General features: G+C 39.1%; 1 long non-coding RNA gene across 1 annotated transcript in view; it reads left to right on the top strand.

Moving 5' to 3' along the window:
* Positions 1 to 5,503: 5,503 nt before the first annotated feature.
* Positions 5,504 to 22,128, top strand: part of LOC138155057 (uncharacterized) — a 30,397-nt gene continuing 13,772 nt past the window's right edge. The window contains exon 1 of the long non-coding RNA XR_011166747.1: positions 5,504 to 5,847. This is a non-coding gene — a long non-coding RNA (uncharacterized lncRNA). The remainder of the gene's footprint in view (positions 5,848 to 22,128) is intronic.

Below are 22,128 nucleotides of genomic sequence, written 5' to 3' on the forward strand. Positions count from 1 at the left end.
TGCTAGACACAGCAGCACCTGAGGAAAATGAAATGACAAAGAGGGAAGAAGAGGCAGTTCATGGAGAATGGCCTCAATTTTTTCTGTAAAATATGAAGCAAGATTCACAGCTGAAGAGATAGGGGGTAGGGGGAGCCATGGAAGGTTTGAGAAAAGATGAAAAGGTTTGGAAGAGTCGGTGTGTTAAGTGAGATAGTGATAAGAAAGGTGTAGAAACATTGCCTAGCAGCAGTGAGGTCCCAGCTGAGGTTGTATAGTATAAATTTGTAATGGCTCTAGTCAGAGTGGTTGTGTGATTTTCTCTTATCTTCATTCAACAGCATGTATTTAGGAGTGAATGCAGCAGATGATGGGGATGATTCAAGACTGAAGCTTGACAGGGTACAAATGGCAATAAGGGGGGACCAGAGGCTCAAGAGAAGAGATCACTGTACTAAGTGAACAAAGGATCATTATGGGAAAAGAAAAGAGTGGCTAGTGCAGGGAAGATAACTTAAGAAAGGACTGAGGAGTTAGGGAGTAGAGATCACCGTGTGAATTAAGAATAGAATTTAGTAAGGGAAGGCAGAAGGAGAGATAGAAAGCCAAGATTATGGTAAGAGAAGGAGATTTCATAATTCTTATACATAAAGGTGGCAATTTGTGAGTGATAACAAGATTGAAGGTATAACTATCTTTGCATGTTGGTAAGGTGGGGTGTAAGAGTAAGTCATGGGAAATGAGTAGGTTGAGGACTGAGTGGCTCAGGTGATTAAGAATCATGTTGGGGGGGGGGGGGGAATCAAGATGGCGGAGTAGAAACAGGACTTCCACAGGGCTCCAGCTTCCACCTCCTCCAATTCATGTAAAAGGTGACTGAACAAACTTTGGAGCTACAGAACCCACAACATGACACAGAAAAGCTAACCTCCCTCTGAGGACAGCCCAGCAGGCCGGCAGCAAGTGGCTAGTGCAGTGCTCTGGGAGCCAAGCCCAGCCACTCAGGAGCCTGAGGTTTTAGCCTCAGGTCAGCCACAAACCAATTATCGTTTTTATTGAAAAAAGATAATTGCAACTTATGAAACTTTTCTCAGTATGAGAATAGTTGAAGGGAATAGAAATATATATATATATATATATATATATATATATATATATAAGGGTATATGGGCATATGAATACATATGTGAGTATGTGTATATATGTGTACAGGTATACATAGACAGAGGGCACAGGACCAGTTGAATGGGAAGGGATGACACTTAAAAAGTGAAATTAAGAGGTGAGAGAGGAATATAATGAGAGGAGACGGGGAGAGACAGAATGTGGTAAATTATCTCATATAGAAGAGGCAAGGGAAAACTTACAATGGAGGGGAAGAACAGGAAGGCAAAAAGGAATGAGTCAACCTTATTCTCGATGAATTTGGCTTAGGGAGGTAATGACATACACACTAAATAGGGTATCTCACCCTACAGGAGAGTAGGGTGGAAGAGAATGAGAGGGGGGGTGATGGAAGGGAGGGCAGGCTTGGTAGGGAGGAAAGTTGGAAGCACCCACTTTTGAAAAGGGAGAGAATCAAAGTAGAGAATAGAACAAGTGGGGGGTGGGATAGGATGGAGAAAAATATAGTCAGTCTTTCACAATATATACACTATGGAAATGTTTTACATAGCTACACATATACAACCTATATTGAATTGCTTATTTTCCCAGTAAAGGTGGGTGACGAGGGAGGTAGGGAGAGAATCTGAAATTCAAAGGTTTAAAATCAAATGTTTAAAATATATATTATTATTATTATTTTACATGTAACTTGGAAATAAGATATACAGGCATTGGGGCATAGAGATCCACCATGCCCTACTGTAAAGTTGGAGGGGGGATAGGGGAAGATATAGGAGAGAGCAGATTGGGGGAGGGGATATTCAGTGGGATCGTTGTTGTGGGGTACTGGGTAGGGGAAAAATGGGGTGAAAATTTATAACTCAAAATCTTGTGGAAATGAATGATGTAAACTAAAAAAAAAAAAAAAACTACCAGGAAAAATCATGTTGAAGTTCCTTAACATGAAGGCAGGAGTTGGGGAGGAGGAAAAAAAATGTAAGGTCATGTACTAAACGCATCGAGGAAGGAAAGGAATCTGTAGACAATAGCTACCAGGATTGTCATTGGATGGCAGAAATGGATGGCAATTAAAGGCTCCTCTTTAATCCACCCTCATTCAGCTTCTTTATATATATTTACAAACACTGGTAAATTTTTGCTATAATATCATCACATTTCCTGGGTCAGAGTCCATCATTTTACTGGTCTGAGTTGCCACCAAGGTCCCTAGCATAAATTTTCAAACTTTACTCTATAACCATGAGCTTTTTATTTAAGTTCACCTAGTACAATCATAAGATGTGCCCTCTGTTGCTCTCTATTATCCCTAATTAAAAGTCTAAGGAATCTTGAAAATTTTCTTTTTAAGTTCTCAAATTATATTCTTCCCTTTTTACTACTTAGCAACTTTTCAGGCTATTATTTCAGTAATGATATTATAGTACAGCTGACGTTTTATTTCTTTTGGTTCTAATTGTTTTGTAATCTATGCCATAGTACCAAAGTTCTGGACTTAGGCTCCTCCTTCTTCCCTCTAGAGAAATACATTCAGGAGGGTAAACTGCTCCGCTTGGACCTGAGCTGAATTTCTATATAACTCATAGTACCAATGAAGAGCAAGGTACAAGTTGCTCTTCCAGTCATGGTTCTGTCCCTTTCTACCAAGTCATGCTTTTTCTATAATTTTTTTCAATGGATAAAGCAAGTTCAGTCCAGGAATTGGGCCAGTTTGTATACCTGAAGCTCCCGTCTTAGCTCAGACATTCCTCACCTCTTCACCACTCCCTCTATAGGCTGCCATCTCTGGGTATGTAGGGTTCTTCAGAGGGGGCACACATATGTTAAGGTTTCCTCTCTAGTAGGCCAAATCCATATATCTGTAAAGTTCCTCTTCTCTGTCTCTCAGCTTAGGTGCTTTATATGTCTGTCTTTGCTCTCCTTTAAAAGGCCAACTCCAAGAGCATGGTGCAGGTGTATGAATGAGTAAGGGACATACACACTTTGACAAAAAGCAACCTGTTAGGGAGTCTAGAAAACATTGTGAAAGGCAATGAAGTCATGGACAAGAAGCCAAAGACAATAGCAGAATTGGTGGTGGGTTTTTTTTTTATGACTACTATCCTTTGAAGCCAAGGGAGAGAGAAAGAGAGAAATTGCAGAAGAAAAAAATTTATTTCAGAAGTAAACATTAGCTTAGAAGGTGGTGTCTGAGAATGAGCTTTGTATTTCTTCACCTCATCATAAAATGTAAGGATAACATCAATCTACTGATTAAAGATGGATTATACCTCATAAAGACTACATTGGGTCATGCACATATAATCAGAATAGCTTTAAAATAAAAGGATTAGTGAGGGAGAAAGCAATTCCAAGCTAGCAATAATAGACAGTAACTGTAATGAAAGAATTAAAATAGTAATTCATAAGACAAAGCAGTCAAGACAGGTACAAATAGTCAAACTCATGGCTTCATATGTGTGCATTGAGATACTGAGAGTTTAAGTAACAAGCAAAGAGGAAACTGAGGTGTTAATTCAAGAATGTAAATTTAGCTTCTTAGTTACCATTGAGACTTAGTTTGATTAAACTCAGAGTTAAATATGAATCTGAGTGGGTCACCTTATTCAAAAGAAACAGAATATGTAGAAGGTAGAGAGGGCTGTCACTGTAATTTAAGAAGGTATACTTAGGTAAAGGAATCCAGTAACCCTATGGGGAAAGTATGTTGGAGGGCATCTGGGTAAAGATCAAAGGAAAGAGAAACAGAAGCAATTTTGTCATCAGAGCATATTATAGAACACCTGGACAGAACAAGGAAATAGATGAGAAGTCTAGGAAATGGATCATAAGCCTGAAACAGAGGCCTGATATAGTGATGATGGAAGATTTCAATTATACAGCCATCTGTTAGATCTCTCTTTCTGTCAAAGGCATAGCAACTAACAACTTATTGACTTGTCTTAATGATAATTTCATCATTCAAAAAGTGGAGGAACCAACCAGAGGAAACATACTAGACCTTATTCTCACTGAAAGGAAGGAACTGGTTGCAGAAGTAGAAATGATGGGAATGATGGGGATAATTGACTGCATACTCTTAGATTTTGTGATGGAGAAAGAGAAGAAATGCAGACATAGTCTGACATTAACCCTAGGTTTGTTAACAGCAGATTTTCAAGGGTTCAGAGCAAAGATAGATAAGAACCCATCATAACCCAGCAGATGCCACTGGGAGAGGAAGATTGACTGAGGAATAGTTTTTCTATCCTCCCTTCCAGGGAGATGGTAAAACTAATTCTCTCTGACCATGTCTATTTCCACCCACTTCTGCTGGCTCTGCACTTGACCTCCTCCTGAAAGCTGTCTCTATCCCCCTTCTTTCTCTCACCTCATGGTCGAGGGCATATAGAAAACCCAAAGGACCCTGCTCCAGGGTGATGTGTATCCTTGGAGGTAGTGAGATAAACTTCTATAGTATTATGAGCTTGCCAAGTAGACAAGGGTTACTGTTTCATATGACTTACTTTCTCTGCAAAGTTAAAAACCTTACCTTCAGGAACTATACAAATATGCCTACAAAGCACTCTTTATATAAACAAAGATGGATCTAAATAATTAGGGAAATTTTAATAGTTCATGGATAGGCCAAGCCAATATAACCAAAATTACAATAATGCATAAATTAATTTATTCAATGCCATACCAAATTAGAAAATTATTATTTTATAGAACTAGAAAAAGTAATATGAAATTCATCTGTAAAGAAATAAAATGTTGATAATCTCAAGGGAAATAATGAAAAAAAAACTGGTTAGGAAGGGGGCCTAGAAGTACCAGGTCTCAAACATACTGCAAAATAGTAGTTATCAAAACCATTTCAAGAGGTACCCAGGACATCCATGCTTACTTCCTGGTTTCACTCCTTACTCTATCAACTTTTTTATATCCTCACCAGCAGCCTTACCAGCTCCACCCAACTCTCCTTTCCAACTTGCTTCATATATTCTTCTCCCATTAGAATGTAAACTCTTTGATAGTAGAAACTAACTTTCATTCTAGTATTTGTATTCCCAGCATGTAGCACAGCATTTGTAATATGAGAAGTGATGAATAAATGCATTATCTATCCATATATCTAGCACGGTGCTTTTAAGATAGAATCAGAGTGCTAAAAGTTCCGAATGAGCTGAGACTGGCAAGGAAAGCTAATTGGGAGAAAGAAGCGGATCACTCAAAGGATAGAAACAGATCTTTTCAGTCTGGGTGTGTTCAAGTAAGAAAAACATGCTGTTAGCCTCTGGATGAGGAAAGGCCTCAGACTCTCCCCACTTGGTGGATTATATGTGATCTGTGAATACAGGCTTCTGTTCTTTATCTCTTTGTATTTGTTCCTCACTGGATTTATTTAGGTGAAAGAATATTGAAAACACCTACATCCCTCTGAGCTTTGAAGCTTTGAAAGGATGGAATGATGAGCCACCAAAAATCCATGCCAGATTTTTAAATCAGCCAAGACTGTGAGGAGCATGATCCAGAGCAACCTGTTTGATCTGGCATAGATAAAAGGTAGCCAGGAGGGAGCTATGGTGATTTATCCATCAGCTATGCTAAATGTAGCAATGAACTTGGAATAAATGTGATGCAGAAATTGCTTTAAGTTTGAACTCACCTGTCCTCAAGGATCTAGGTGGTACAGGGAGTGTGTGCTTCCCAAGCTTTGGAAAGAAATGTTTGCTCTTCTGTTCTTGCTATACCTTCTCAGTAAGTATTCTTTTACATGTAGCTAATCAATGTTAATTTGTCAGATGATACTGGATTCTAACCATTGGCAATTGATTTTGGTTAGAAGATGACATAATGGTGGCTCAAGCCAATAGCATTCAAGAATCATCCCTAACCCCCAGGGATACCCCTAGAACCCCTAGATAGAGAAATGTAGTCTTTCTCTGAGAACCCAACCTGCTAATGCACATGTGAGTTGGGCAATTAAGAGCAGAGTCTCACTGTAGGTAAATTACCCAGTGACAACATCTAAATGGGGGGGGGGTGTCTAACTCAGGGATCATCTTGAGGATGATGAACAGCTGCCTGGAGTGTTTATGTGTGGCGCTGGAGGAGAGAAGGGGCAAGAAGTGAGGAAAGGTGTAAATTGGATGTTGATGAGTATTAGCAGCAAACTTCCTGAAAAGACGTTGTGGTATAGACATTCTGCTATCTTGGACTAAGAGTAGAAGGTGTGGGTTATGGTTGCACTTTTTCTACTAGTTATCCATGGGACCTTGGGCAAATAATTTACTCTCTGAGTCTCAACTCCTTTATTATCTGTAAGATAAGGGGATGGGGGATGACTAGGTGGTGCAGTGAGTAAAGCGCCAGAGTCAGGAGGACCCGAGCTTGGTTCCAGCCTCAGGCACTTAACACCCACACAAAAAAACTATATATGTGTGTGTATACATATATGTATGTATATATACATATATATATATATATGGGGATAGCATTAGAGGTCTTCCAAGATCTTTTAGTTGAGAAGGAGGGGACAAGGAGGAATTGGGTTCAAGTTATGGCTCTGATGCTTGTCTTTGTGACTTTGTGCAAGTTATCTAATATCTCTAGGTCTCAATTTCATCATCTGTGAAGTAGGGGGATTGGACTACATGATAGCCCTTCCAGCTTTGACTCTAAGATTTTATGACTTAGCAATCAAAGCTTTGAATGAAAAAAGGAGGTTGAGAATAACTATTTGAATTAGCCAGGAAGAATAAAATGTGAGAAAAGTGTGCTGGAGAGGCAGAGGTTTCCTTAAATATTCTTAGTGTTCTCTTTTTCAAATAACCATATGTACATATGTATATGTGTATGTATGTATGTATGTAGATCCATATGTATGTATAAATATATAGTAATATACCTATGTAGATGATAGAGACAGATAGAAATAGAGATGGAAATATGGGCAAATATTTATATATTTGTAGAGAAAGTCATGATATAGCTGTTGAGAGTTGGTCTCAGAACCAGGAAGATCTAGATTCAAATCTCACCTCTGATACATCTGACTATGTGACCCTAGGCAATTTACTTATATTCTCAGAGCTTTAGCCAATTCATTAAGAGTATAATTTCTTTAAGTGCCAACCTGCATTGATAAATAGAGTTTTTTCACTCAGAAATTTCCTATACCAATGAAATCACAGATCCAGACCTTTTCCCTATACTAACTTATAGGTTTATGTTATGTACTACCAGCAGACTCCTTAAAGAGATGAAAAAATGCATTTCCCTACCTTCTATAATAAAGGGAATAATAGGTGTGAGCAACTGCATATACCATCAGAATCTATTTGTGAGATCATGGATCTGGAATTGGAGGGTACCTCAAAGGCCATCTGGTCCAACCTCTACCTCTTACTAATAAGGAAACTCAGTGGTGAACCCACAGTTACACAGTGATTGCTAGGGATATTATTTGAACCTAGGTCCTCTAACTACAGAGCTACCACTCAGTCTGGTCAAGCAGACAAACTTTAAAAGAAATTTTTAAAAATTAAGAAAATATCCAAAGAAATATGGGATTTCCCAAAACCTATTAATCACTTGGATTTGGTTACTCAGGGTTTCTAGGTCAATAGGCGAGTTGTATCCTATAAATTTGTAGTCTATATAAAGATCTCAGACAAGCCATCTAGCCTCTTGTCTCTCTAAGGTAAACAGTCTGTCTGCTTTAAAAGAAAAAAGAACAAGCATGAGCTCCTATGATGTACTCTAGGCAAAATGCTAGGCACCGGATCAGTATAAGGACATCACATCCCTATTCTGCATATTATTTTCCATGCTCACAATGGTGCAGTAATGCACCATATATTAATACTTAAATACTTAACCAAACAAAAGTTAACTCAAAAAAACTGGTAGGAATCTTAAAGGAAAACTAGTTTTCTAATTACATTCTGAAACAAAAGGAAAAAATGCCAAATTTCCAAATCCAAATTGGATTCCTATAAAACGACAGCATGCAAGTTGAGTTTCAGATGTAGCATTTCTCCAGTAGATTCCTGAAAATCCATAAATGACCCGAATATATCTTGGAAAATGCTACCATTCTGGTCTATCACACAAATGGCACACATATTCACTAGCCGAGCTCCTAGAGTGCAGCTGCTGCCTGTGGTGACCTTTAGGTGGCTACTCCTATTACTATAGCTTACTAGCCCTAACCAGTGCTCACCTCATTAAAATCAGCCAATAGATATGATTAGCATTCAGCAAAGTCATCATCTATTTAGCATTATTTAGCAAAGCCTCCTAAACCTGGGACCTAATCTTCCTATGGAATTTAAGTGTATTTGCACTCTTGAGAGAGTTGGGAGATTATGTAGCAACGTGTTCTGAGAAGGCGTGTGGGGAAGGGATAGCTAGAGAAGAAAAGAGTATGATGAAGACAGGAGGGAAATCATGCTGCCCTTGACTAGAGTCTGCTGTTACTTTGGTCTTATAGCTACATGGGAAGGGAAGGGAAGGGAAGGGAAGGGAAGGGGAGGGAAGGGGAGGGGAGGGGAGGGGAGGGAATGAGAGGGGCAAGGGGAGAGGATGAGGAGATCTCGTTATCTTTGCCATGTAGGTAGCCACTTATTATGCCAATGATGTGCTGATAAGTGTTTAACTGGCTTTCTTTTTTTAAAAAAACTATCCATGGGGGCGGCTAGGTGGCACAGTAAATAGAGCACCGGCCCTGGAGTCAGGAGGAGCTGAGTTCAAATCTGACCTCAGACACTTAACACAAAAACTAGCCATGTGACCTTGGGCAAGTCACTTAATCCCAATTGTCCTCCAAAAAAAAAGGCAAAAAAAAAACCTATGACATACTTTTAAGTTTAATTTGTATTAGTGACATTCATTTTCTCTACCCCTTTCTTAGGGCTAGAAATCAAAAATGTTTATAGCAGCTCTTTTTGTTGTGGCAAAGAATTGGAAATTAAGGAGGTGTCCATCAATTGGGGAATGGCTGAACAAGCTGTGGTATATGCATATTATGGAATACTATTGCGCTATAAGAAACGGGGAGCAGGTGGTCTTCATATTTACCTGGAGAGGCTTAAAAGAGCTGATGCTGAGTGAGAAGAGTAGAACCAGGAGGAATTTGTACACAATTACAGACACAACGTATGTGTGACGACCAACTTTGATAGACTGAACTCTTCTCAACAATGCAGGGATATAAGTCAATCCCAAAAGACGCATGATGGAGAGAAAAACATGCATCCAGAGAAAGAACTAGAAAGAACTAAATTTATATCCAGGTGGAAACAAAATACCTGATCTTTTTCGTTCTCTTATTTGATTTTATGTCCTCTTTACCATTTTTCATTCCAGCTGGTACAATCCATCCTTATAACCTGACCATTGTATAATGTGAAAGTATTTACAGATCCTATACTTGATTATAAGATGCCATGGGGGGAGGAGGGCAGGGAGGGGGACAAAATGTGAAATTCAAGGAATTGTGGAATTGAATCCTATAAACTAAAAGGAAACAAACAAATTAATAAATTAAAGAATTTTTAAAAAAAGAAATCAAAAATACAATAAATTAAACCCTGATTTGTATCATTTGCCCATTTTCAAGGTGTAAATGCTCGTACTAAAAATTCAATCAGCCCCTTGTAGGATCTGGCATCAGCACACCTCTGTTTTATGCCAACCTCTACATCTACCCTACAACCTCCCAGAATCATAGAGTTCACAGAAACCTGAGTTCATCCAATCCAACAAATGCTTGTATAGGAGTCCCCTGTACAATATTCCTAACAAGTGGTCGTCCAGACTCTGCTGGACCTCCAAAGGTGGGGCATTTAAGGCATCCCAATCTGCTTTCATAGAGCTTAAATTTTTAGGGAGTTTTTCTTTCCAATCCAGACAGAGTCCAGACTTGAACACAGGTCCTCCAGTCCTAAATAAAGTGCTTTTTCATTGGTACCACAATTGAATGTTACTTCTTGAGGGCAAAGACTATTTTCGTTTTGTCTTTGCTTCTTTCAGTGCCTTATAAACAACAGGTGTTCAATAAATATTTATTGAATTGAATTATTTTTTCTACACTCCTACTCTTAAATAAAGACCAAATAAGGGAATTTCAGACATCAGGAAGCTCTGTGCAGGAGATTTGGGGGGCAGTTGAAAGCCAACCTAAGATGGGCTGCCTCTTCACACTCCCACACTTCCAGGCTGCCTCTGGTCTTATCAGACAGCAAGAAAATATATCAAAGCTATGGGCTCTTCCTTCTCTCTTCCCTTATTAGGTCTAGGATGTAGTTTCTGCTCATTTCTATCATACTAACTTCTCACCAACTGCATCACATCAATAGCACCACAGTTTAGTCTACTGTTTATCCTATTGGCAGCAGAAAGAAATCAGCAGATTTGTGACAATAATTCTTCCCCAGCAACAGTTTGTATGGTATATGTGTGTGTGTGTGTTTGTGTTTGTGCACATATATAGGGTATATATGTATTTGTGTATTCAGGAGTAGGGAGTTGAGTACTTAAGATTTCAGAGCATCATCAGGATTTTTTATACCCCAAGGATGGGCCCCACAGGAAAAAGTCAGCAGCCTAGAGAGGCCTGGAATGGTGGGGCTGTCTTGGCCATCATGGAGCATAGCATCATGGCTCTCTCCGCCTCACCCTCTCTCAGAGGTGATGGGATAGATGAAAGTAAAGATGGCCAGGGGATGCACCACTGAAGGAACCCAGAGCTGCTTGGATCATGCAAAGGGAATGCTCAATGCTTATAGGGGAGTAGAAGAGTGTCAGTTGATGGTACATTTTTTGTCTCCCACAAGGATTCCTGAAGCCTAGAGAAGGGAAAGGATTTGCCCGACATTGCAAAGTACATCACTTCAAAGTCATTACTAAAACTAGGGTCTCCTGAATCCCAGGCTGGTCCTCTTTCTACCATATCACATCTAATTTAATGATAGTTTGAATTCTGTTTTATACTTTCTTATCTCCCTGTACCCAGGAAAATGTAGTACTTTACAAGAGGAGAGATACAGAGAGAAAGGCATAAGCAAACTAAAAACAATCTATTCTGGCCCAGAATTGCCTTCCCTTTTTCATGCCTGGTTCCCATAGAAGTAGAAATGAGTGTTTAGTAGGAGTGAATAGTCTTTGTTTAAAAGCTCTGGATGGTTGGAGAACAGGAGGGAAAGGTGAGGGAATCTGTGGTGGAAATGACCCATATTAACAGAATTGGGTGGAAAGGTGTATTCCATTATTTCTAGCCCAATCTCCCCCAAGTCTGAGAAAATTAGCCTTACCCTTATCTCCCAACACATACTTGGTACTCACCACTCCCCAAGCATGCCAGCTGAATTACCTCAGGACTTCCTTGACAAACATCATGTTTGCAGCTCTTTAAAAAAAAAAAAAAAACTTAGCTTCTTCTTTATGAGACAAGCGTGGAGTAGCAATGAGCATTATTTCAGAGTACTTACTCTTCTTCCCGTACTCAGGCTAGAAGCAGAGGTGGTCAAAGCTTCCATGCAGATCAGTAGTGGGATTGGAATATGAGGGACTATGGTGCTTCCAGGCAGGAAAAGACAGAGAGATTCAGTCTCAAAATAAAAAAAAAATTTCAAGAATTACTGGGTTAGTAATTTCCTGTATCAGGGAAAATTCTGCTATGCAGTTTGTTTTTTTTCAGTCCTCACTCAGAGAAGAGCAGTATGGCCAAGTAGGAAGAGCTATGGATTTGATATCAGGAGACATGATTCAAATCCCTGCTGCTATGAAAATTTGAGCAAGTCAAATCCCTCTCTATCTGATAGCAAAGTTATGAAAGGTAAAATTTAAAGCACTACAGAAATATAAACTATTAACAATTAACAGAGAAAAACATTCCTGGAGACTTCTAGGGCCAGCATCAAGAAGAGGAACTGAGGGCTAAGAATCAGGGAGGCTGTCAAATGACTTTACCATTTTGTATTGGCTTTAATATAATGGTCCCCAAACCAGACTTTCTGGTTATGCAGATAAAGGAAGCTCAGAGTTCTCTGAGAGCCTGTAAGTAAGGTGAATTTTAGTGTAAGTAAGGTGGATTTTAATGTGTGTAGAGGGGATTTTTGTTATTATTTCTTAAGGTTCAGTTTCCCAGGATCCACAGCCATAACAATCTCTTGTTCCCAGGTGTTAGATATTAGTTCCCACAGTTATGGCTCAAAACATCTCCACCATGCTTGCGTAGCATTATATAATGACAAATAATATAAATATCCACTGCAACTGCACAGTGAGATACAGGGATGGGGTGATGTAAACTTGTGCAGTTATTGCTGGCAATATGCCTTCTTTGTCTGTTGCCCCTATAAAGCAGGTGGTCAGTGAATGGGGAACCTTAGGATTGAATGCACAAATGCTGTGTGTGCCTCAGCTGGCCCCCATTGAGGCTTGAGGGGATTTAGGGAATGCACTAGTTGTGCCTGTCTCCATTGACCCCATCAAGACATAGGAGTAGTTGCCCCCTTCTCACCAGCACCTGAGAGAAGGGTGATTAGGGAATGCTCCAGGAGTTTGTCATCCCATTATCAGCAATCCTCTTCTGAGAAAAGGAGACTAGAATAACATAAGATTATGAACCCCTTCTTGTTGTCTTTCCTATCTGACTGGATCAAGAGTAAACCTGTGCTAGCAGCCCTCCTGTGTGCTGTGTTTATTTGTCTTACAGAGCCTTCCAGTCAGGGAATGTCTTCCAATAAGACTATACCTAAGGGGTGATTACTAGGGTACAATGGTCAGTTCCTGTTCCCAAAAACTAATTTGGAAGGAATGGGGGTGGAGATGTAAAAGTACATGAACATGTAGCAGCAACCACACTGGCATCCCCAGGATGGCTGCTAGCACAGGTTCTTAGATATGCTTTACTAGGAAACAAAGTTCAAGGGGTCAACAATCTTTTTTAATTACATTCACTAGTTTAGGGGAAAATCAGCACCCTAAACTCAGAGAAAATACAAGCAGAGAAATAAAGATGAACAGACAGGGCTCTGACTGCCAGAATTAACTATACACTTTACATAAACCCCTACATCAAGAGAGCCTTTACATCTGGGAACTGTGGATATAACAGCCACTCAGAATCTCCACCAGGGAATCACAAGTTCCTTCTCATAAGGGGCCCCCAAAGCAAAAGGGCAATTTAGAGTATATACACTTCTCAGAGTCAGAAGGCATCACAACCCTCCTCAGTGCCTAATTAGAAATTAGCAAAAGGTGTTAAAGTCTTCCTACAAGCAAGTAAGCTCCCCTAAACTAGCTTTCCTTAATGGACTCCACTGGAGGCCTGTTAATGGGTGGGGAAGATTTTAAATCCCATTAACATTACACACATAAAGGACATTTTTTTTAACTATCCAACACCATCCACCCCTCTTCCCTTGAGAAGTCATAGATATTGTATTTGCTGTTTTATTATAGTATTGGGAGCAAGGAAGGGTGGAAAAGACAAAGATATTGAGAAAAGGAAAGGTCAGATTAGCTACTATTTCCACAACTCTTGGTAGCTATGGCAGTAAAGAAAATATCATCTACTTCTGGATGGGGGGGGGGTGGAGGGGAGAAGGGGTAGGAAGGAAGCACCATTTTGATAGTTCTATTTTGAAGATGCTTAAAATAGTTTTCCCTTGGTTCGGTTCTCCAAATATAAGGTGGGCATGAAATAGTTAAATAAATGAGAAGTTCATATTGAAAGGGCCTATAGATTTATTGGACTACAACCTCAATATGAGGTGGCAGCAAAAGAAACTGACAAGGTCTTGAACTATACAAAGAGAGGTGTAGTTTCCAGGAAAAAGAACACATGCACACCTCTCTTCTTTACCTTCCTCGGGCCACATCTGGAGTATTCGTTGAGTTCTGGGTTTAGGGAGCACATTGAAAAGCTAATGAGGGGCAGTTAGGTGGCAAAGTCAATAGAGCACCATCCCTGGTGTCAGGAGGACCTGTGTTCAACTCCAGCCTCAGACACTTACTTTCTTTGGGCAAGAAACTTAACCCTGATTGTCTCAAAAGAAGAAAGAAAAGCTAGTGAGTGTCCAGAGGATGACTAACAGGATGGCATAATATCTTGAATCCATGTTATGTGATAATTGCTTGAAGGAACTAGGGAGATGTTTCGTTTGGAGAAAAAAAGACTTAGGGAAGTGGGGGAGGGGGAGACCTGATAACTGTTTCAATTATCTGAAGGATTGTCATGTGGAAGATGGATTAGATTTGCTGTGTTTGGTCCCAGAGAATGTGACTAGGAGTAATGGAGAGAAGTTGGATAAAAAAAAAGCAGATTTAGGATTTTATATGTGTGTGTGTATATGTATATATGTATGTATATATGATCTTCCTCACAATTCAAGCTCTCCTAAAGTAGAATGGGAGAGAAGTGTTAATTAAGCATTTCTTAAATACATACTATATGCCAAACACTGTGCTAAGTGCTTCACAAATATTATCCCATTAGAATAAGCTGCCTTGAAGATAGTGAGCCTCCCACCCCTCACTGGAGGTCTTCCAGAAGAAGCTAGATGATCACTTGTCACGGCCCCTGAACTCTGAAATTCTGTGAAGGGATTAACAGTTTTTTTAAGAATGCATAAGAGGGACTCCAGAAGAACTTACCAGGTTTTTCCTAAGTATACCCCTTTCCCTGTATACATTTTATATGAGCCAATTCATTTTATTTTTGCAGTTTTTCAGGTAGAATCTATGGTCAGATTAGGGCAAAATTCTGAATCTGTAATAAAGCATGAATCAGAAGTTGAACTTTCTACAAAAAACTGTCTGCTTAGAGTTTAGGATAAGGTTTTCAAATTTTCTCATTTCTAAAAGTCTTCATTTGCTAATGCTTATGGTCCATGACTATCTTTGAATGAAGGAAGTATTAGCACTATGTCAGAGTGCATCTGGCAGCAACTTTCCTGCATCACCAGCAACTGACAGGGACACATCTCATTTGAAACAATGAAGGCTAAATTGCCTGCTTCTTCCAGTTCTTTTTGTTTCATCTTCTACACTTCTTATTGCCTGATTTATGCTTACATCCAGACATCATGGATGACTTGCTTGTGTGTGTAAGAGAGAAATTAAAAATAAAGCTTTCAGATATAAAGAGAGAAGGGAAGTGATGGATTAGGGGAGAGAGAGAAAAGGAGAGAAGAGAAAGGGAGAGAAAAAGGGAGCCAGGGGAAAGAGGAGAGAAGAAAGCGGGGGAAGAGAGGAAGGGAGACAGAGGGAAGAAAACAGAGGAGGAAGAGGAAAGAGGCAAGGAACAGAGGACAGAAGGAGAGAAAGGAGAAATGGAAAAAAGAGTGAGGAAAAAAGAGAAGGGGAGAAAGATGGAGACAGAGAGAAGGGGAAAGAAAGAAGAGAGAGAAAAGAGAAAAGGAGAGAGGGAGGGAGAGAGAGAGGAGGGAGAAAATAGAGAAGAGAGGGAAGGAGAGACATAGAGATGATGATCATGTAATCAGTCATTTGGGCATGTAGTTAAAAAGGAGAACCTTACCTTAACCATAAAGATGTGTTGATTTATTTTCCATCATCACTAAATAATAACTGTCATTTATGTAGGATTTTAAGGCTATCAAATCACTTTACATACATTATCTCATCTGAACTTCACAACTGTCCTGTGAGGTAGATTCTGCAAGTATTGTGAGGTCACTTTAATTCAGGGACTGTTTAATAACTGAGTTCTTAGAGACTGTTAAAAATCTGGCTGACTTTTCAAAGGCTATCATCAGTATGGCTAATCCTTTAGCCAGACAGTAACTTAGAATTCCATCACATGGATGGCAGAATTTCTTCATACTTCATAAAGGAGCACCCAAGTATAAACACTTCTTTATTCTTGCTTTACAATCTATGAATAAACCACTCTTAATTTCATTCCCTTTATAAATCTTCAAACAATTCATTTGGGTTGTGAGCCTATAAAATTTCACTAGGTTTACAAGATATGGTGTGCAGAACAAATCAAAAGGTGAAATCTAAATACCTCATTATTTCTATTACTTGCCCCTTATGTTCTATAGTTTCTTTGGGGGGGGGAGGGGCTGGAATTGTTCAAATGTCTCCAATCAACAATCCCTGACCTGCCTTCTAAATGGAAGCAGAAACTGAAGGTGAAAGGGGGTAAGAAACTCCACAGCTAGTAAGCATCAGGGCCAGACTTTGAGACCAGGTCCTCTGATTCAAGTGCACTGTACTTTCTATTACAACATTATGCCTCCATTCATCTCGAAAGGAAGAATGGTGCTGTATATAGGGCACTGACTAGAGTCAGGATTCAAATCCCATCTCTGGAGGAAACCAGTACAACCCAGTTCACTCTCACAATTACTCCACAAAGATCTACAAAATGTATCTACTTCAGCCAGTGCAGTTGGTGGGCTAGTGAGCAGTGAGAATAATGAGACAGGGGTGTAATCAATAGTCTGTTTACTACAGGACCATTTCATACATAGCCAAAGAAGCAAGGAGTCCACAGAGTTTTTATGCCCCCCAAGAGAATGTAGACAGACAATGTACAAGGACCCTCCCTCTAGGTGACCCAAAGGAATGCAGACAATGTACAAGGACCTTCCCTTAGTCTTGTTTACTATTTACCCTTGCTTAAGGTTAGTTATTTATTAGGGTAATATCCTAGGACCATATGTGAGGCATAAACAAAAAAAAGATTACACGCCCTCTTGCTTATCTGCCCTGTAACCTTGCAGATAACTGTATAGGGCAGGGGAATATTTAATTAGTGGAGCCAGGGGACTCCTGAAAGTTCTCTACATGTACCAACTGAGCCATGACCAGGAAATCCAAAGGAAAAAAATCACAGTGAGTTATTTTCCCAGCCCAAGTTCGCCCAAGGGCACAAACAGAAAGATCTGCTGAAGCTGGTAACAGAGTAAGGATGGAGGGAGGGGCTGGGTGGAGCCTGACAGAGAAAAATGAATGAAATCCTTAAGTTTTGCATTAGGGCAAAAAAGGGTCATGGATCCAGCACAGAAAGGCCTAACACTGTTCAGGGAGCAGGAACAGGTGCCAACTATGATGAGTTCCTGTTGTTCATAGCCCAGAGCTGGGCCTTAGATCCAGTGCAATCTGAGACAGCGACTGTACCTAGGAGTGATAAAGCTTTTCATGGGGACCTGCAGAAGAGCAATTACAGCCTAAGGCTGTGTGATGGGCCAAAAGCAGCAACATAAACAAGAGCTGTGATTTTATAAATGAAGTGAGAGTGCTAGAGGAAAAAAAATGGGGAAAAAAAGTGAAGGCTATAGGGGAAAGGCTTAGAAAGAGAACTAACATCTTAGCACAAGAGACAGAAAACCTTACCCAAGCAACAGGCTTTTTGAAAATTAGAAAGGAACAAATAGAAGTCAATGACTCCATGAGACAACAAAAAATGTTAAAAACAAAGCAAAAGACTGAACAAAAGGACACAGTGGATGTTTCATATAATAAACAATCAATCTGGAAAACTAATCAAGAAGAGATAATTTGAGAATTACTCACCAACCTGAAAGTCATGGCCAAAAAAGAACCTAGATATCATATTAAAAAATCTGACCAGATTTCTTAGAACCAAGGGACCAAGAGAAATGGAAAGAATTACTGTTCTTTCCTATTGAAACAAATGCAAAAATGAAAACTTCTAGGAACATTATAACCAAAATAATAGATCAAAGAAAAAGTACTAGATGCAGTCATAAAGAAAAACTCAAGTACTAACAAGCCACAGTGAAAAATTATATAAGATTTGGCAGGTTTAGTAGATACTACTTTAAAGAAATGAAGAATTTGGAATATAATGTTCCAAAATAAAAGGCATAGGCTGCCAACCAAGAATACTTTATCCAGAAAAGCTAAGCATTATCCTACAAGAGGAGAATTGGATATTTAATGAAATAGAGGATTTATAAGAAATGAATAAAAATTAATTGTAGACTACATAATTTAATCCTTAATAATGGAAAAGTCAAAGAACAAGACTTCTGGAGCCAAGATGGTGAAGTAAGCAGTAAATTACTGTAATTCTCCCATATTTTCCTCCAAACAACTATAACATAGCACCCCAAAACAAATCCTGGAATAGCAGAACCAGCAAAAAGATGGAGTTAAACAATATTATCCCAAGAAACTTGGAAGATCAGCAAGAAAGGTCCAAGTCACTAGGATAAAAGGGGAGCACAAGCCCCACTTCAGCAAACCAGTGGGAGATCCTGAGCCCCAGTGCAGTGAAGCAGGCAAATGCCAACTCTAGGACTCCCCACATGCCTTAGCATAACCAGGGGAACAGGCAGACTCCAGCTCCAAGAACCACCACATGCTTCAGTGTAGCCCCAGAGAAACAGGCATCCTCCATAGGCCAGACCTCCATGTATGTGGCCCCAGGGAAATGCAGAAATACTGCACTAGGCCTCAGCACACACCAGACACCACTAGGACCCCAGCTCACTACCAGGTAAACTGCCAGAACCCTATGGCCTCCAGCAGTGCCAGCTACCACACCCTCAACCCTCAGCATAGTATCAGACACAAGTGTCCCCTGGGGGCCTCAGGACAGCATCAGCATAGCACCAGGTAAACAGTCATGACCTATACCTGCTGGCACAAGAAGCCTGAGACAGTGCCCCTCCCAACCCAGGTGCAGAACTCATATTTTTTTTTTAAAGTGGGGAAGGGAAGGCCAAAAAAAAAAAAAAAAAAGAAAAAAAACCAAAAAAAAAAAAGAAAGAAAAAGAAACTGGCCATCAAAAGTTATTATGTTGACAGGGAAGACCAAGACACAAACTCAGAATAGGGCAACAATGTCCAAACACCTACTGGCAAAACACCAAGAAAAATGGGAAATGGTCTCAAGCCCAGAAAGAACTCATGGAAGAACTCAAAAAAAAGAAACCTTAAAAATAATATGAGAGGTCGAAGGAAAAATGGGTAAATAAATAAGAGTAATACAAGAGCATTATGAAAAACAAAAGTCAACAGCTTGGAAAACTGCTTAAAAAGTAGAACTGGTCAAATGGGAAAGGAGATAGAAAAATCCTCTGAAGAAAACAATTTCTTAAAGAGTACAATTGGCCAAATGGAAAAGAAAGTACAAAAATTAATTGAGGAAAACAACTCCTTAATAGTTAGAATTGGGCATGTGGAAGGTAATGACCCTATGAGAAATCAAGAATCAAATTCAAAAGAATAAAAAAATGAAAGAAAATGTAAAATGCCCCATGGGAAAAAACAACTGACCTGGAAAATAAATCCAGGAGAGATATCAGTATCACAGGACTACCTGAAAGCCATAATCAAAATGAGAACCTGGACAGCATCTTTCAAGAAATTATCAAGGAAAACTGCCCTATAACCAAAGGGCAAAATAGGCATTGAAAGAATCTATCAATCACCTCAGCAAAGAGATCCCAAAATAAAAAACCCAAGGAATATCATAGCCAAATTTCAGAACTATCAGATCAAGGAAAAAAGTACTACAAGTGACCAGAAAGAAACAATCCAAATATCAGGGAGCCACAATCAGGATTACATGGTGCTTGGCAGGTACAACATTAAAGAATCAAAGGTTATGGAATATGATATTCCAGAAGGCAAAAGAGCTAGTACTACAACCAAGAATTACTTACCCATCAAAATTAATCAGAATACATTAAGGGAAAAAATAATCATTCCATGAAATAGAAGGATTTCAAGCTTTCATAAGGAGAAGACCAGAATTTAAAAAAAAATTGATCTCTAATATCAAGACCCAAGAAAAAAGGTTAAAAGGGGAAAGAAAACCTAAAGGCTTCAATAGAGCTCAACTATTTATATTTCTATATGAGAAGATGGTACTTGTCATTCTTAAGAACTGTATTACTAATAGTACAGCTAAAAGGAATATACATAGAGGATATGGGTATAAGGCGAATTTGAAGGAATGACATTAAAAAAATTAAGGGATGAGAAAGAGTACAATGGGTACAGAAAGAAGGGAGACATGGAATAGGATAAAGTATTTCACATGAAGAGGGGCAGAAGACCTATTACAGTAGAGTGGAAGCTGGGAGGGTGAATGACTAGGCATCACTTAAAGCTTACTCTCATCAGCATTGGCTCAAAAAGGGATTACACACAATCAGTCTAATATAGAAATCTATCTTACCTGACAGGGAAGTAGGCAGCAAAAAGATTAAATAAAAGGTGTGGGGACTAATAGAAAGGAAGGCAGATCAAGGGAGATGGTAGATATCTCATAGAGTCATTAGCTTCCACTTGCCCAATTCTTACATTTAAGGAGTTGTTTTGCTCATTAGCTTTTTATGTTCTTTTCCATTTGACCAATTGTATTCTTCAAGGAGTTGTTTGCTTCAGGGGATTTTTCTATCTGACAGAAAGGAAGGCAGAGCAGGGGAGGCAGTAGACAGAAGCAAAACACTGGTGAGGAGTGAAATGATGACAGGAGAGGACAAAAAGGAGGAAGAATAGAATGGAGAGAAATACACAGGTAATAATCAGAATTGTAAATGTGAATGTGATGAACTCTCCCATAAAATGAAAATGGATAGCAAAATGGATCAAAAACCAGAATCCTACAATATGTTGTTTACAAGAAACACACCTGAAATGGAGAGACATGCAAAGAGTAGAGGAAAGTGGCTGGAGAATAATTTATTTTGCAACAGGGATAAACTGTAAATTTAACAAGTTTAGTTTTAACAAGATTTGGGGTTGAAAATGCTCAGGTTAGCAGTAAACTAGCTATTCTCTCTTGAACAGCCCCTACTTTTATGTGGGCAGTCACCCTTTTTCCCAATTCTTCTGGTCAACTATCCCCAGAGTATGGCTCTCTTTTAGTCAGACCTCCACTCCAGCCACTCACTCAGAAGAGGTCCAGCTGGTCAGCAAACAGTTCACTTTAGATTATTCCCCAGAGGTTTTAGCATGCTTCTTAAATGCTATTTTGTCATTTTAAATTGCATAGTTATATTCCTTTACATTAATAGACTCCAATTTATTTAGCCATTCCCCAATCATTGGATGTATTGGTTGATCTGAATTTTTTGTTATGATAAATCAGCTATTAATATTTTAGTATAGGTGGGTCTTTTGTGTTTTTAATTATATTATTAAGATGCTCGGATTCCTGAAAGCTAATTCAAAAGATCACAAGTTCTGGCAGGTCCTACAGTGCAGGAAAACACAGGCCCAGAAACAGACTTCACATTTGTCATCTGAGGTTTAGACTAGACAAGTTTTTCTTGGGGATTTTTTCAGTGATGGATTTTTTTATTATTATACTAGTTAAAGGATTAAAAGTCACAAGAAAGAAGCCTAGAAGGAGAGCTTCTGAAGATGCTGGCCGAGGTCCAAGGATAGGTCTCTATAGCTTTAGAAATAACTTTTCTAGTTTCAGTGTTAACATTTAGAAATATAGAGCCTCAGTATTTCTCCAAAGTCTTTTATCTCAAAGAAAACAGGGGGAAACAGAACAGAGGAAGCCAACACAGCAGGAATTACCAAATATCTCTTGTTCCATGTGGTGCCAGATTGTTCTCCACAGAGATCGCACTAATTTGTAATCCTGCCTAAGGTGTAATAGCATACCTGCTTATCCACATCTCCTGAAACATTTTTTTCACCTTGAATTTGTTTTGTCAATTAGACGGATTTAACATTTGATTCACATTACTTTCACTATTATTAGAGAATTTGAGTAATTTTAGATGGTTTATAATTGGCAATTCCTCCTCCTTTGCAAATTATTTATGTCCTTGGCTATATATCCAATGGTGACTATATGTTGTACCCTAAACAGTTCATTAGAAATTCTGGAGTCTGGATATTTACAAGTTGCTTTCATTCTTTGATGGATCTGTGATGTCATCAATACAGGTATTTCCTGCAATCATGCAGATGACAACCTATCCTTAATTTATTCAGTTCTCTGTGACTTTTGCCCATATCTTCCTACCAATTTTTCACAGGAGGTATACTCAATTTACTATCTTT

This window comes from Petaurus breviceps, unplaced genomic scaffold (assembly GCF_028583685.1).
Source record: "Petaurus breviceps papuanus isolate PSGF00001 unplaced genomic scaffold, PetGlider_PUasm1.0 91133, whole genome shotgun sequence".
In the NCBI taxonomy this organism is placed as follows: domain Eukaryota; kingdom Metazoa; phylum Chordata; class Mammalia; order Diprotodontia; family Petauridae; genus Petaurus; species Petaurus breviceps.